The following is a 13,377-nucleotide window of genomic DNA, read 5'->3' on the forward strand; positions in this document are numbered from 1 at the left end:
AATAAATATAATGGCATAATTTATTGCATAACTCCAGCCTGTGTTGAAAACTGATTACATGTGACTCTGATTAGCTTTAACGTTAATCTTATGTGAAATGCTATTTAAATTCATCAATGTTGTTATGATTAAAAAATAGTATAAGGTTTTCCTTTGAGAAAGAATTTAAGAAAACTAGCACATAACCCTAGGAAATAGGGAGAAGTTAGCAGTGACTTTACTCTGCAGTTTGGCAGTTCACTCTTACTAGAACAAAGACCAGAAAGATTAAACCCCCGAAGTGAAGGATGTTTAAAATAGCTGGGTTTAAACCACAACACATCACAGAAGTCTATCCAGATGACATATATATAGTACATGTATTGACAATATATGACAATATATGTTTAATATATTTTGTGTAGATTAGATTGTATTGATTTGCAAAAGAAGGAGAAATTGAGAGAATGAGAGAGTAAAATTTAAGAAGTGAAGGGGAGGGAAATGAACAAGAAAGAAAAAGACACAATAAATTAAAAAAGGAAAAGAGAAGAGAGGAATAAAAGGAAAGAAAAATGGAAGAAAGAAGAGATTCTGGAGTACAGCAGGGTAGAAGAAAAAAGAAGAAAACTAGCAATCATCAGCGATACAAGAGGGGGACAGAGCCATGAACAAAAAATGAAGCAAAATGAGGAAGAAAAGATGGCTGAGATCACAGTCCCACCAACCTGTGAATTTTGAATGGGTACCAGCCAGCTGCTGGGAGAGGGCCAAAGCATTGCTTGGCTAAATGAAAAACAGTTGGCATGCTGGTATGTTACATGTGATGGGCATCCAATATGTGACACTTGATCTTATGCCAGGGACATGCTATGGTTTGAAATCTCCAGCAGCCAACCAGGATACCCAGTGACTACTTTCTTTTATCATTTTAATTGCATGTCCTGCACCAAAGAATACTTAATCCTGCTGCACATGGATTTAGATAGGAAAAAATTCAGACTGTTTAAAACAACTGCCTACGATCAGTCCATAAAACATAAATTCTACTTCAAGCAGAAATCTTTCTCTTAGATCAAAGAGTTATACTCATTCCATATTTTTTATTCTTTAACAGAAAAGTCAGATCTGTCAGGTACCATATTTATTTAATTACATATTTATCTGATAGCCTTCAGGCAGACATGGCTACCAGACATGGTGCCAGAAGTACACCCACTTGTATTTGGCAAGTTCTGACTTTATGATGTTGCAGCACTAATTCATCATATTATTCTAACATTGAGAGCAATCTCTGGTCAATAAGAAAGATACCGTTTTATCTTAATCATGATTCCTTTACTAGTAAGTATCGTTCTTTTCAAGGAGTAATACTTATGCCTTTGTAATATATGATTAGAAATTATGTAGTTGTTCTATGCCTTTTAATACTAATGTTTATCTAAGCCAGGTTTAAAGCGATGCCGTAAAATCTTTCTTTTCTAGATCTATTTGCAGTCAATCTACTGATCTGTAAGAGCTAGAATTTGAGAAAATGTTGTGTCAAGGAGTAATAGGAGGCAAGAAAAAGTAGGATGAGATCTATTTTAATTTCTGTTTCCTACACCTCCTTCTTAATACTGATACAAGTTTCATCACTTTAAATCTCTTGCACATTAATTGTGCTAAAAGGACATGTATAAGTGTCTGACTATAGGCAGCTGTAGAGAGTTCAAAGCCAGAAAGATGACCTATAACTCCATAGTTACAGCTCTGGCACAGAGAGTCTTATTTGATAATATACTCTTCTACTTCTTAGTTTTGAATTTATGCAAGCATCTGTAAGCACTCACCTCTATTTCTGTGTTCCAGAAATATTGCAGATACATCAATGAGCACTTATCAGAAGAATTATTCACATGAGAAAGGCTGCTACACTGGCAATTGGTGGACTTTTCTCAAAAATACTGTTTTGGTTTCAGAATATTTCTGTAATGAAATCATTCCATGTAGAGATATTCAAGCTATTGAATATTAGGAAAAGTCCAGCTGAGATAACACCTGCACTGACCCATTCACCGGTCTTCAGTATGGACTTTCTTTCCAATGCCTGCTTAAGGTTAAGAACTACCTTGTAAAACTGATGGATTATTCAAATGAGAAAAGATTTTGCAGGATGCAATACAGTATTTCACAACTTTTAAATGAGGTCATACATTACCAGATCAAACTTTGCTTCTGCTGAATCTCTACCAATTGCTACTAATTCTAACATGAGGCCAGTCTCCTGTTTTTTTTTTTCATCTTGTGACACAGGGATTCAGAAATGTTTGCATGTAGTGTTTTCATTCAGGTCTCTGTACCCAGCATCACGTGCAACTGCAAATAAGTTTATACAAGCACTTTGTATCCGGCAGAGAAAGATTTGTCTTTACCTCTGCAAGCATTCTTTTATGACAATATATTCACTAGAAATTTATCTCTAGGATTCTCTACTTTTTACCAAAAGTCCTCATTGAACCCTCAGAAGTGATGTTAGGCCCAACTCTGCTTTGGTGCATGTAAGCATCTTGCTGTGAGCTTTTGGCACACTGAATAAAATCTCATAAAACAATAAATTTGCTAATCTAAGATACAGAGTAAATGTTTTTTTCTATAAGGAAAGAGTCCCCGTTTTCATGCTAGACTCATATAATCTGGGTAATTGTTTATCTATTGTACAATATGATGCAATAAATTGCATTCTCAGTTTTAACCACCAAAGAAGATAAAAAAAATAGATATATATAAGCCATCTTCTATATTCCTAAGGGTGTTTTTTAACATTTTATTTATCAAGAATAGGCATATTGTAATTGGATCTTTTAAAGTACAAAATAAGGCAGTGTAAGTAAGGTGAAAACCATATTCAAATGAACTTTGGTAATTGTTTCTGTGAGCTCATTATTGTGCAGAAAATGAAGCAATTATATTTCATACCACAAGGCCCGCTTTAAAAAGCACAGTGTTTTTATTCCCCCAGTGACTTTGATAAAGGTACTACACCATGGTGATTGCAAGCATGTGACCACAACAAGTCTCGCGTGACTCCCAGGGGAGGCTCAGCATGAGTAAGCAATTCCTAGCACTGTCCAAAGCTACATTCCAGTAAGAGATTATGGGTTTTGTACAGCCTCATTATTTCTGCCACTCCCCCGCCAACAAAAACATCATTGTTATTATTTCCTCTACATCAGGAGATTTAATGACTATCACACCTAGCATTTTAACATTTCTTAGGAGTAAGAAATTGTTTTCCAGGCCGTTTTCTATTTTGGTCCTGGGTGATGACGAACATGTGATGAATTTTATAATCAGCCCTAGATAAACTAACTGAGTGCTTCATTCAATCCAGGATGTCACAATACATTTGGAAACAAAGCAAAGTGTTTCCAAGAAATATGTGCTTTTTCCCATCACAAATAACCCAATTAACAGAGTACTTTACAGGGAAACCCATAGGAAGATCGGAATTTGCTCCCAGTGAGTACACAAGATTTCCCAATCTATGGTTTAAGCCTGAATGAAGAAAAATAAACTTAGAGGCTCTTAGGAATAGCTATTTTTTTCAGACAACTTTCACAAGAACAGCTACATCCTGTCCCTCCCTCACCTTTTAAATTAAAAAAAAAAAAAAAAGAAATAGAGTTTAGTATTTGCTGACATCTCAGTTCAGGTCAGCCTTTGGTCTGCTTTTGTAACTCTACTGTATAAACTTGAGCATGCTGAAGAAATAGCAGACTATTTCCCAAATGAAGAGCAGTACAGTTTTGTAAATGTAGGACAAGCCTGCTAGGGCAGAGTGTCACAGTACTGCTGCTGCATTTCTTCCAGAGCTGCACTGGTTTGTCTACATTGACCTGTTTCATTCCGTGTAAATATATATAATTTATCTGGATGCTGTATTCTGTAAATGTAGCAGGAGAACATGAAAGCTGCCCTAGCCATGTTTGAAATACCATACATTTGTGGACATGAAGTCTAATTTACATAGTATTTAGTGTCACCTCTCATTAACACCATCTTATGTCTCTGATGCAGGGTCTGAAGCAGCATAATGCTGATCAATTAGGAGCCATAGCTTTTCTACCTAAATGCTGTCAAAGCAGCTTCCTTTATATCTTCCTATTTGTAGGCCATAAAATATTGAACGATTCACTTAGCCATTTCCAGCACATCTCCATCCTCTTATCCTTCAGAGAGGAAAAGTTTACAGATTAGTTTCCACATATATCTACTTGTATAAGCCTTCCTGATACCTGCTAATTTCAAACTACAACCTAACTGTAAAACTTCTGTTTACCTTGCCCTCAAGATTTACTTCAAATGAGCCAGCTTGCAGTGGCAGTTGTGCCTTGAAAGGCATAGCAGTGTTCCAAAATCTACTTCAGATATTACTTTCTCTGGAGCACAGATGGGAAGCTTAGTTCATGCTGTACAAACTACCAGAAAAAAAAAGTTGCTTTACAGTGGTTTCTGTGAACGGACGGCCAAAAACTAAGAATATCACCTCTAGCACCTTTTTATCTGTTGCCCAAATGGGCTCTCTGTCCCTGCAAGCACTTAGTGGTCTCTCGATGAAACCAATTTAGTACAGTCTAAAGGTATTAAAAATGATTCGTGCCTCTTCTTTTTCCACTGTACATGTTGAAATAGATGTCATTTTCTTTTTGCTAGCTTTCTCATAGATCTAGATGAGAATACACAGGGATTTTTTTTTTCTTGATAGCTTGGCAATATTTTATGCCTATTTGCTCTGGTTTTGAGGGTTTTTTTTGGTGTAGTGTTGTTTGTTTGTTACTTAATAGCCACATATTTTTTTCTTGCTATTAATCTTTTACAATATGGTAATAACATTCCAAATGGAACTAGGGATCACTATATCAGGGTCTGTATATATGCTGACAAAGAAATTGTAATTTCTCCTGTTTTGTTGGTTGCAGAGAGCAGCTTAGCACAAACCTATGGAATGCCTGACATAATGCGATCCCAGGCTATGCCTGGAGTTCCATATGTTATTAAATAATAGTAGTAGGTTAAATGCGTGGCAGGGATAAAGAGGTGAAGGTGCAGCTAGAGGCAGGTTACAGACAAGTAGAGCTGGTTACAATCATGACAGATGTCTTTGGGAAGATATTGAAGAGCTCTAAATATGGAGCCAGACACATCAGTTTAATCCAATAACAGATTTTAGAGCTGGTTGATAGGACATATTGGAGAGTTGCCAAGAAGTGCCTGATGGTTACGTTGGACTCTTCCAGGCTCAGAAGCAGCTCAGTTTAATTTCTAAATGCATTGCATTTAATTTCTTGCTACAGTCATAGAAGAGAGGCAGGACAGAGAGGAAAGCTGCTGAGTCTTATCTTGAGTTCTAGTCCCAGTGCTGATGTTCCTGCGCCTTTTTTTCAGCACAAGAATTATTTATAAAACACTTATTAATCACACAGGGTGGACGGACTAATTAAATTGACATTAGGTTTCTCTAATTAGACAGTGTTTGGGAAACATTTCAAATATGAAGAGAACTGTATTGATGCTAGAATTACTAATAATTTGATCCTGTGAGCCCAACAAATGACCATAATACATATCCTTGGTTATCTGCTTTTAAGCACCTATGTAGTCATGTTTACTGCAACAAAACTTGGTGAGGAGTTCTAGTCAGGCATTTACATTGACCTGCTAGCTTTGAAATGCTTCATTTGCCTCTGCTAAATGCCTGTCCTTCCCAAAGAGCCTGTATCCTTCCATTGCAACACTCCAGTCATAGAAACCACCCCACTATGTCTTTGTGATGCCAGTAAGATTGCAACCCTGCAAGTGTGTGCACATCTCTAATTCCTCTTGTTTATTCCCCATGTTTTGTGCGTTTGCATAGAGTCATTTAAGTCAGGCCCCTGGTGAAGCTGACTGAACTCCAGCTTGAGTGGCTGGAGTTCCTTTGTGTTGCTCTTCAGGTGCTCTCCTGCTGACCTGGGGTCCTTCTCCAGGCTCTAGGCATCTGTTGCTGGTACTGGCATCAAACTGGTAGAACCTGGCAACTTTAAAGCTCTCTTCACCAGCTTGGCAAGCCTATGACCAAAGATGCTCTTCTGCTTCTCTGTCAGATGGACCCCATCAGCCCCCAGTAGACCAGATTTCTCAGAGAGAGTCTGAAGTAGCTGAATCCCTGACTGTGGCACCAGTCCTGCAACCATTTGTTGATTCGTCAGATTTGATGGGCCTTTTCAAACCCCTTCCATTCGACTGAGTGGATTGATGAAAAAATTACCTGTACTCCAGAGTCTTTAACCATTGCTCCCAGGGCTCTGTAACCCTTCTTGATACTCTTCAGACTCCTCCTGGCTGTATCACTGGTGCCCATGCAAAACAACAGCAATGGATAATAGTCAGTGTACTGAATGAGGCTTAGTAGTCTCTCAGAGACATCCCTGATGCGAGCCCCTGGTAAGCAGCACAACTCTCTAGAGATTGCATCAGATTGGCAAATGGGTGCCTCCATACCTCTCAGAAGAGAGTCACCTACTACTGTAATAAAAACACTGAAATAAATGCTTGGGGAAAGCTGCAAAATGTCATTGAGTTTCAAAGAATACACTGAACAAGTTCCTCTGAAAAATGGCACAGAGTAATATAACTCTGTCTTGGTGGAAGTGGATGGACTAGGTAACTTCTTGTAATGCCTTTCAAACTGCTTTATGTATTGAATTCTGTTAAGTCAATCATGTTTTCAATGAATTTTATTTAGAGTTTAAATTTCATTTTAATATAATTTAAAATTTCATTGTAAGACTGACAAGATTTGTAATGTATCATTTATGAATATTTTTATTTAAATATGTAATTTTTAAACTAAAAATTTTAAAGGGAATTTAGATTAAATCCAAAAAGCACATTTCAAATCAAATCACTCAGTTTGTGGACATGATATGTGCAATAAGATCGAAGAAGAAGCTAATGGTGTTATTTCATCTGGCACAATACGATATTCTATTAAGTAAAATTATTTGAACCAAAACTCATCCTCTTTCTTTTATCAGTTTTTCGAGAAAATACTTATCACAGACAACAGGTGTCAACATTGTCACCCTTCCTTAATGGCATTGTTTACACTAAATCAATTATTCATTTTTAAAATACTAAAGCTATTCATGTTATTACACAGCTTCATTTGTAAAGAGTAGAAATGATGTTTTTATAATTAAGACATGGTTTGGGAAGCCAGGACACTTCTTTATATTGCTCTCTGCTCTACCATAAACTTCTTATGCAGTCTTTTTCTGATCAATAGTCTCTTGCCTGTGTCTTGTTTTCTCCTCTTTCTGCAAAGTGGAGACATTAATCTTATATAACAACATGCACTGAGAACAACAGTCCCCAACAAATTAAAACCACAACATCAATATTATGATAATATGTTCATTACTATTTGTCTTACTGCCTAGTAGTGACATAACTGGTGTACATACACACAGCGAAAGAAAGTCCTCGCCCTAGAGATTTGATAGGAGAATGAGTCAGATGGGAAAGAGAGGCACAGATTTTCTCGGTAAGTCAGTGGCAGAAATGAGACTGTACTTTTAAAATGATGGGCTAAGCCTCAGGAAGTTTAAGTGATTTGATTAAAGATACTGAAGTACCTTACGAAAGCAGGAAGAGGAGGTCAGATGATCTGAGAATATCTTCAGATAACACTGTTAGACAAAAACATTAAAAAAAATATTAAAGGCGTGTAGTGTCTTTTACATTTTTTTTTTTTTAACTGTACCAGAGGTATCTGGTTTATTATTTTGTCTGTTGCATTTCTATTTCACTACAGTACTGTTAAATTTTTTAAAGAATACTGTAAGTTTTATGAAGAGAAATTTGCATTGTAGTTTATTTTTATGACATATGTTTGCTTGTATTTTATTTCAATGTGTTTATTTCTGGGTGTCAGACAGATATATCCCTTCCTCTGCTTTTAACTGTTTGCATATAGAATTTTTTTTTTCCCATCTTGTGTATAAAGCCAATGTCGGAGCATAGTTTACTAATCCATGGAAAATTAATCAAGTATCTTTAATTTTGTAGAACTTTGAATCCATTTATAACTAGATTTATTGAATTTTTTTTAAAAAAAAAAACCCTTTGTCTTTGTTTGACTCTCAGTGATAGCTTTTTCCATGTAATTTGTCTGACATGTTCATCATCATAATTCTTCTCCTATGCTTCTCTCACTTTTGCCTTGTTTTCCCTTCATTTTCAACTGAAAAAGCTCACTTCTCTTAATTCCTTTATTTTCCTTCCTTTCTATTTATGGGCTTTCTTTTGCTCCCTACACACTCATCAGTTTCTTGTGCATCACACAGTCTTCTCCCTCTTCCAACATGCATCTTCCAAAAAGTTTTTAAGAAATTATTGTTCTTTAATTCCTTAAACTTTACACTCATGTTTACACATTATGATCTTCTGCATTATTAGGTTTCAATGCCCTGTCTTTTACACTTTTTTAAAATTTACATCTCCCTTCAAAAGACCAGTAGTGGGCTCTATTTTCTCCGGTTTTGTTTCATTTTATCCTTATTAACTGATGTGACAAATAGAGTGGGTGAAAATCTGGACATGATCAGCAAGTTTTGCCATTGATTTCATTTACCTACCCTGCCAAAAAATAAATAAATAAATAATACGGTATTCCGATCTCTGGTGACATGAATAAGATGAGTTGGAGTTACTCCTGGTACAGATCAGTATGAAATCAATGTCAAGCCTGGTATGTCAGCTAGTTTTGTTGCACCTTTGTTGTACCTGAATGCAAAACTTCAAATGTAATTTCACTGCTGTAAGATGCAGAAGAACCTGCCCTCAAGCACACACGCATCACAAAAATTAATCATTACAGTTTTATAATATAATACTATTTATAGACTGATTTTGAATTTAGATGTTGTCATGCAAACCAGAACTACTATTACTAGAGAGAAGATTCTTTGTAGGTAAGAGGGAGACACATACTATTTGGCTCAAAGTTTGCATCAGATTTACTTCAGGTTGGAGCACCAACCCAAGCCTTTCAGATACCGTGGTGGGTTAGCTTTGTCCAACGGTCAAACTCTCACTCAGCTGCTCATTCACTCCCCCTCCTCAGAGGGGCAGGAGGAAGACATAGGTTGTTAAAGCTGATGGGTCAATATAAAGAGAGGGACCGACTTAGGGAAAAATTAATTTATTGAAATAGATACATTTGGGTAGTAAGAAACAAAGACAAATATGAAAACAATACCTTACTCCCTCATCTGCCAGGCTCACTCCTGATGCCTTTATACACCCTGAGCAGTGCAGTGGGGTGAGAAATGGAGGTTGCGATCAGGCCATAACATTTCGCCTCTGCTGCTCCTTCCCTCTGCTCCTTCCCTTTTCACCTGCTGTAGCATGGGCCCTTCCATCAGCTGCAGTTCTTCAAGATAACCCTACTCTAGTGTGGGCTTTCCATAAGCCTCAGTTCCTTCAGGAAATATCCAACTGCTCCACCATGGTCTCCTTCAGGAACTACAGAGGTTCTTCTGCTCCAGCACCTGGAGCACCTAATCCCCCTCCTTCTCCGACCTTGGTGCATGCAGGGCTGTTTCTCACACTTCTTTTCCTCTTCCTCTGCCTTTGTGACATTCCTTTTGCCCTTTCTTAAATACATTTTCACCACTGTCGTGGCTGCGGGGTTCAGCCGTGCCCTGTGCTGGGTGGGTTGGAGCCGGCTGGAACCAGCTGTGTCTGGTATGGGGCAGCCCCAGCCTCTCCTCACAGAGGCCACCTCGCAGCCCCTGCTGCCAGCGCCTGGGCAGGGACACCCGGCACAGGTGGTCAAGCCCCATTGTGCTGTGCTGTCTTAGAAATGAATCATTCCCATTTCACTGTTGCCGAAGTTTAAATTTAGATATAATTTTCAGAAATTCAATAGTATTTACATTTGCATAAGGAAGGTGTAAAGTTATGGGTATGTTTTCTTAATTGTCAGTAATTTTCAAAATTCTTCATGAACTTCTTAAGAACTTAGAGCCTTGGAGTTATTTGTAGTCCTCAGGAAAAATCCTTTTACAAACTTCTTTTTTTTGTTTGGTTGGTTTTTTTTACAGTATTGACATTAAACCTTCATGAGGAGGGTGAGTACCTGAAACATCTTTACTTTCAGATAATTACAGAAAGCAGATAAACCCATTTGCTGAATCTCAGCAAAAATGTAAGCATTATGTAAGATACTGGTAGAGCCTGAACCATCTACCTCAGCAAGGCGTTTGAGGAACTACCCAGCTCTATACCACAGCAGACAAATATAACCCACAATTAAATTTGACTAATTATATAAAGAGTATTCCAACAATTGTAATACATGAGGCCTCAAGCCACCTCCCAGTATTATTTTTACGTTTTCAACCCATGTATAATTATAAATACTTAACATAACAAAATCTTCCTTTATCTGTCTTCTTTAAAAGATTCTTAAACTACTGAAGTTGCCTAATAAAATTTAGGGTCACAGTTGTCAAAATAATGCAGAAAATAGTATTCTAAATCCCAAATCAGGAAATTGCAAAAAAAAAAAAAAAAAAAAAGAAAGAAAAAATGTGCAGAATTCTCTTGGGATTTTCTTTTAAAATGAAGTCTTTCTAGAATCAAAGAAGTTACATGAATGGCCTTTGTCCCCTGATTTTTTTTCTTTTTTCTTTTTTTCCAAATAAATATGTCTTTCAACGTGCATCTGGAAAAACTTTGCCATGTTACATTAATGAAAAAATTATTAAATTCTTCAATATATAAGAATGCATCTCCTGCTGATATTTTTGATTTAACAAGTTTTTTTTTTTAAGAGATTTTGGTCATCAGTATGTAAATAAGATTTTGTAGAGAAATAGAAGGAAAAGAAGGACGAGAGTATATAGGAATGGTCTGAAAATGCAGGGAAGTTTAAATAAAGTATAAATCCAAAATTAAAAATGTTCTTCTGATAAATCTGCTTCAAAGCTTTCATTTCTTTGCATTTAGAAGGATTTAGAATATAAGCAAATAAATAAATACAGTGAAGGAAAAAAATCACTGAGACATTCACTTTGCCTCTACTCTTTCTGACCAGTGCCATAAAATTCTGAAAATGCCTGAAGTTTAAAAATAGTCAAGCTTTTCATTGCAAAGCTTAAATGCTCTGTTTAGGTTTCTATCAAATAATGCCTTCAGGTACCAGTGTCACTTCATTTATTATTTGTTGCAGTTTACCATGTCCAACAAATGGATTTGCTTTATCTACAGCTCCACACCCTGTAGCTGTTCGTTATGAAAGGAAACCAGAGGCCCTAACAGCTTGAGAGATACTCCTATTTGGGCTACCATAGCAACGAGTATGTGTATTAAAGTATAGGTCACATGGCTTAGTTTCCTAAGGCTAATTAATTTCAGTAATTATGGCCTCATACCAGCTGCAGAATGTGTTGGTGACCTAGTGAAATCAGCTGTGGACAATTCTTTTCCATATTATGGTGGTACAACCTCACCATGTGTAAATATTAATGTCATTATGAGAATTGCATACTGTATGTACAGAAAACAAATACTGTGCATGATTAGAGACTGGACCATGGGGCCTTGAAGATGTTTAATGTAGACGTTTAAATCTTCTTTATTGCTTTCCCTATCTTCTGTCGGTATTAAATAGGTTATAAAGAGCTGAGTTGTTAAGCTTAAAAGATTGTCATTGAAAGGTTGTTTAATTCACCAGCTTTACAAAGGATTTACGATGCACCTACCACTTAGTGCAATGCAGATATGTACATAAATATATATTTAATATAGTAGTATCTACTAAGCAAGTAAAAACTAGCTAGCTAGTTTTATTTTTTGTGCATTGCAAAAATAATACTTAACTGAAAATCAGAAATTATTTTATGTCACAAATAGCATTGACTATGTTACAAATTAGAAGGCCCTAAATCTCTCTGCTTTGCCTGTAGAACTGAGTTAATTTTAGCCCTTACCACATATGCAGTTTGATCTGTGTTTTAATAGAAAAGCAGGTGTCTACCTAGGCTTTGGGGAGCAATTAACAACTCATTTTCTATAAAACCACAGTGTCTCACTGGCAAAACTAATTGAAGTAAATAAGACATTTTCAATCAGCTAAGAGAAGGCATTAAAACAGGCTTGCAAAATTGTCATGACAAATTACCAGCCAAAGCACAAAACCTTCTCAGATGGCCTTTACCATGGTGATTGATGAGAATGAAAAATTAATGATATCTTACTGGCCTGTCAAAAGAAAAAATTGCTTGCCCGACTGAATAGAATTTTAAGAGGCAGCATTAAATTAGGGGAAATTAATAAAATACATCAATATATTTTATTTTTTAGCATAATTATTAGCAGTGCTCTTTCCCCTACAGTGTGAAAAAAGGCCAAATTCTGCTCTCACTCCCTCAGGACATAGGCTTTCTCTGTCTATGGCTTGAGGGTAATATCACCAAGTCAGTAGAAGGTAGTACTGTGGAAACTGTGCAATTAGGATGGGTACAGAAGACAAAAGTTGTGCCTGGTGTGTTTGTCAGCATGCAGACAAACAGTCATTGCCCCCATAATGTGGGTTGCATGGAAGGACAAACTGACACTTCAGTCCTGGCTCTGAAGAGGAATGGTCCCACCTTCCCACACCCTGTGCCTGTCCCAAGTAGTCTGACAGTGAACCGTCACAAAGACTTTCTCAGAGGTGGGACTAGGTAGACAAGCTGTGGATGAGTAAGATTCAGGTCCAGAATAGCCAGATAAGGAGTTTCATTAAATGTTTCACTTGTGTCTCTATTCAGAGTGCTTATCCCCCCCTTTTTTTTCTACTTGCCTTAATGGACAAGTAGTCATTATGCATCTTATCCTTGTGTCACTTCCTCGTATGACAAAATAAGAATCTTTTATTTCTGAATAGCTGCATGAAACAGCATGAGAAGATACAGAAAAAAAAAAACCAGATTGTTCAACTAGTGAGAACATCAAGACATTGACAATAAAAAGGGTTATTGAGACTTTAATATTTTAATTTCATTTTGTAATGTGAATTTAATAACCAAGTATCTTTTTTTTTTTGTGTAAGAAGCCATATAACTCCTCTAACATGATATCCCAATAAAAGAAATTGTCCAGGAATGTTTGTTCAAGGAACAGCATTTTCTGCCTTTTATGATTGCCTATGATGTATACTTGTACTTGTTACAAATACTGCTTTCTTACTGTCAGAGTGAGATGTATTTTAGGCTGAGATAAAAAGAGGATTGTATGTTTAACAATTCTATAATGTGACTTGTCAACATGATTATCTGTCTCCCAGTTTATTTTTTAAAAAACATTGAGTTTATTGAAGCAAATAGC

The sequence above is a fragment of the Chlamydotis macqueenii genome, chromosome 1, assembly GCF_036417535.1.
Source record: "Chlamydotis macqueenii isolate bChlMac1 chromosome 1, bChlMac1.mat, whole genome shotgun sequence".
NCBI lineage: Eukaryota > Metazoa > Chordata > Aves > Otidiformes > Otididae > Chlamydotis > Chlamydotis macqueenii.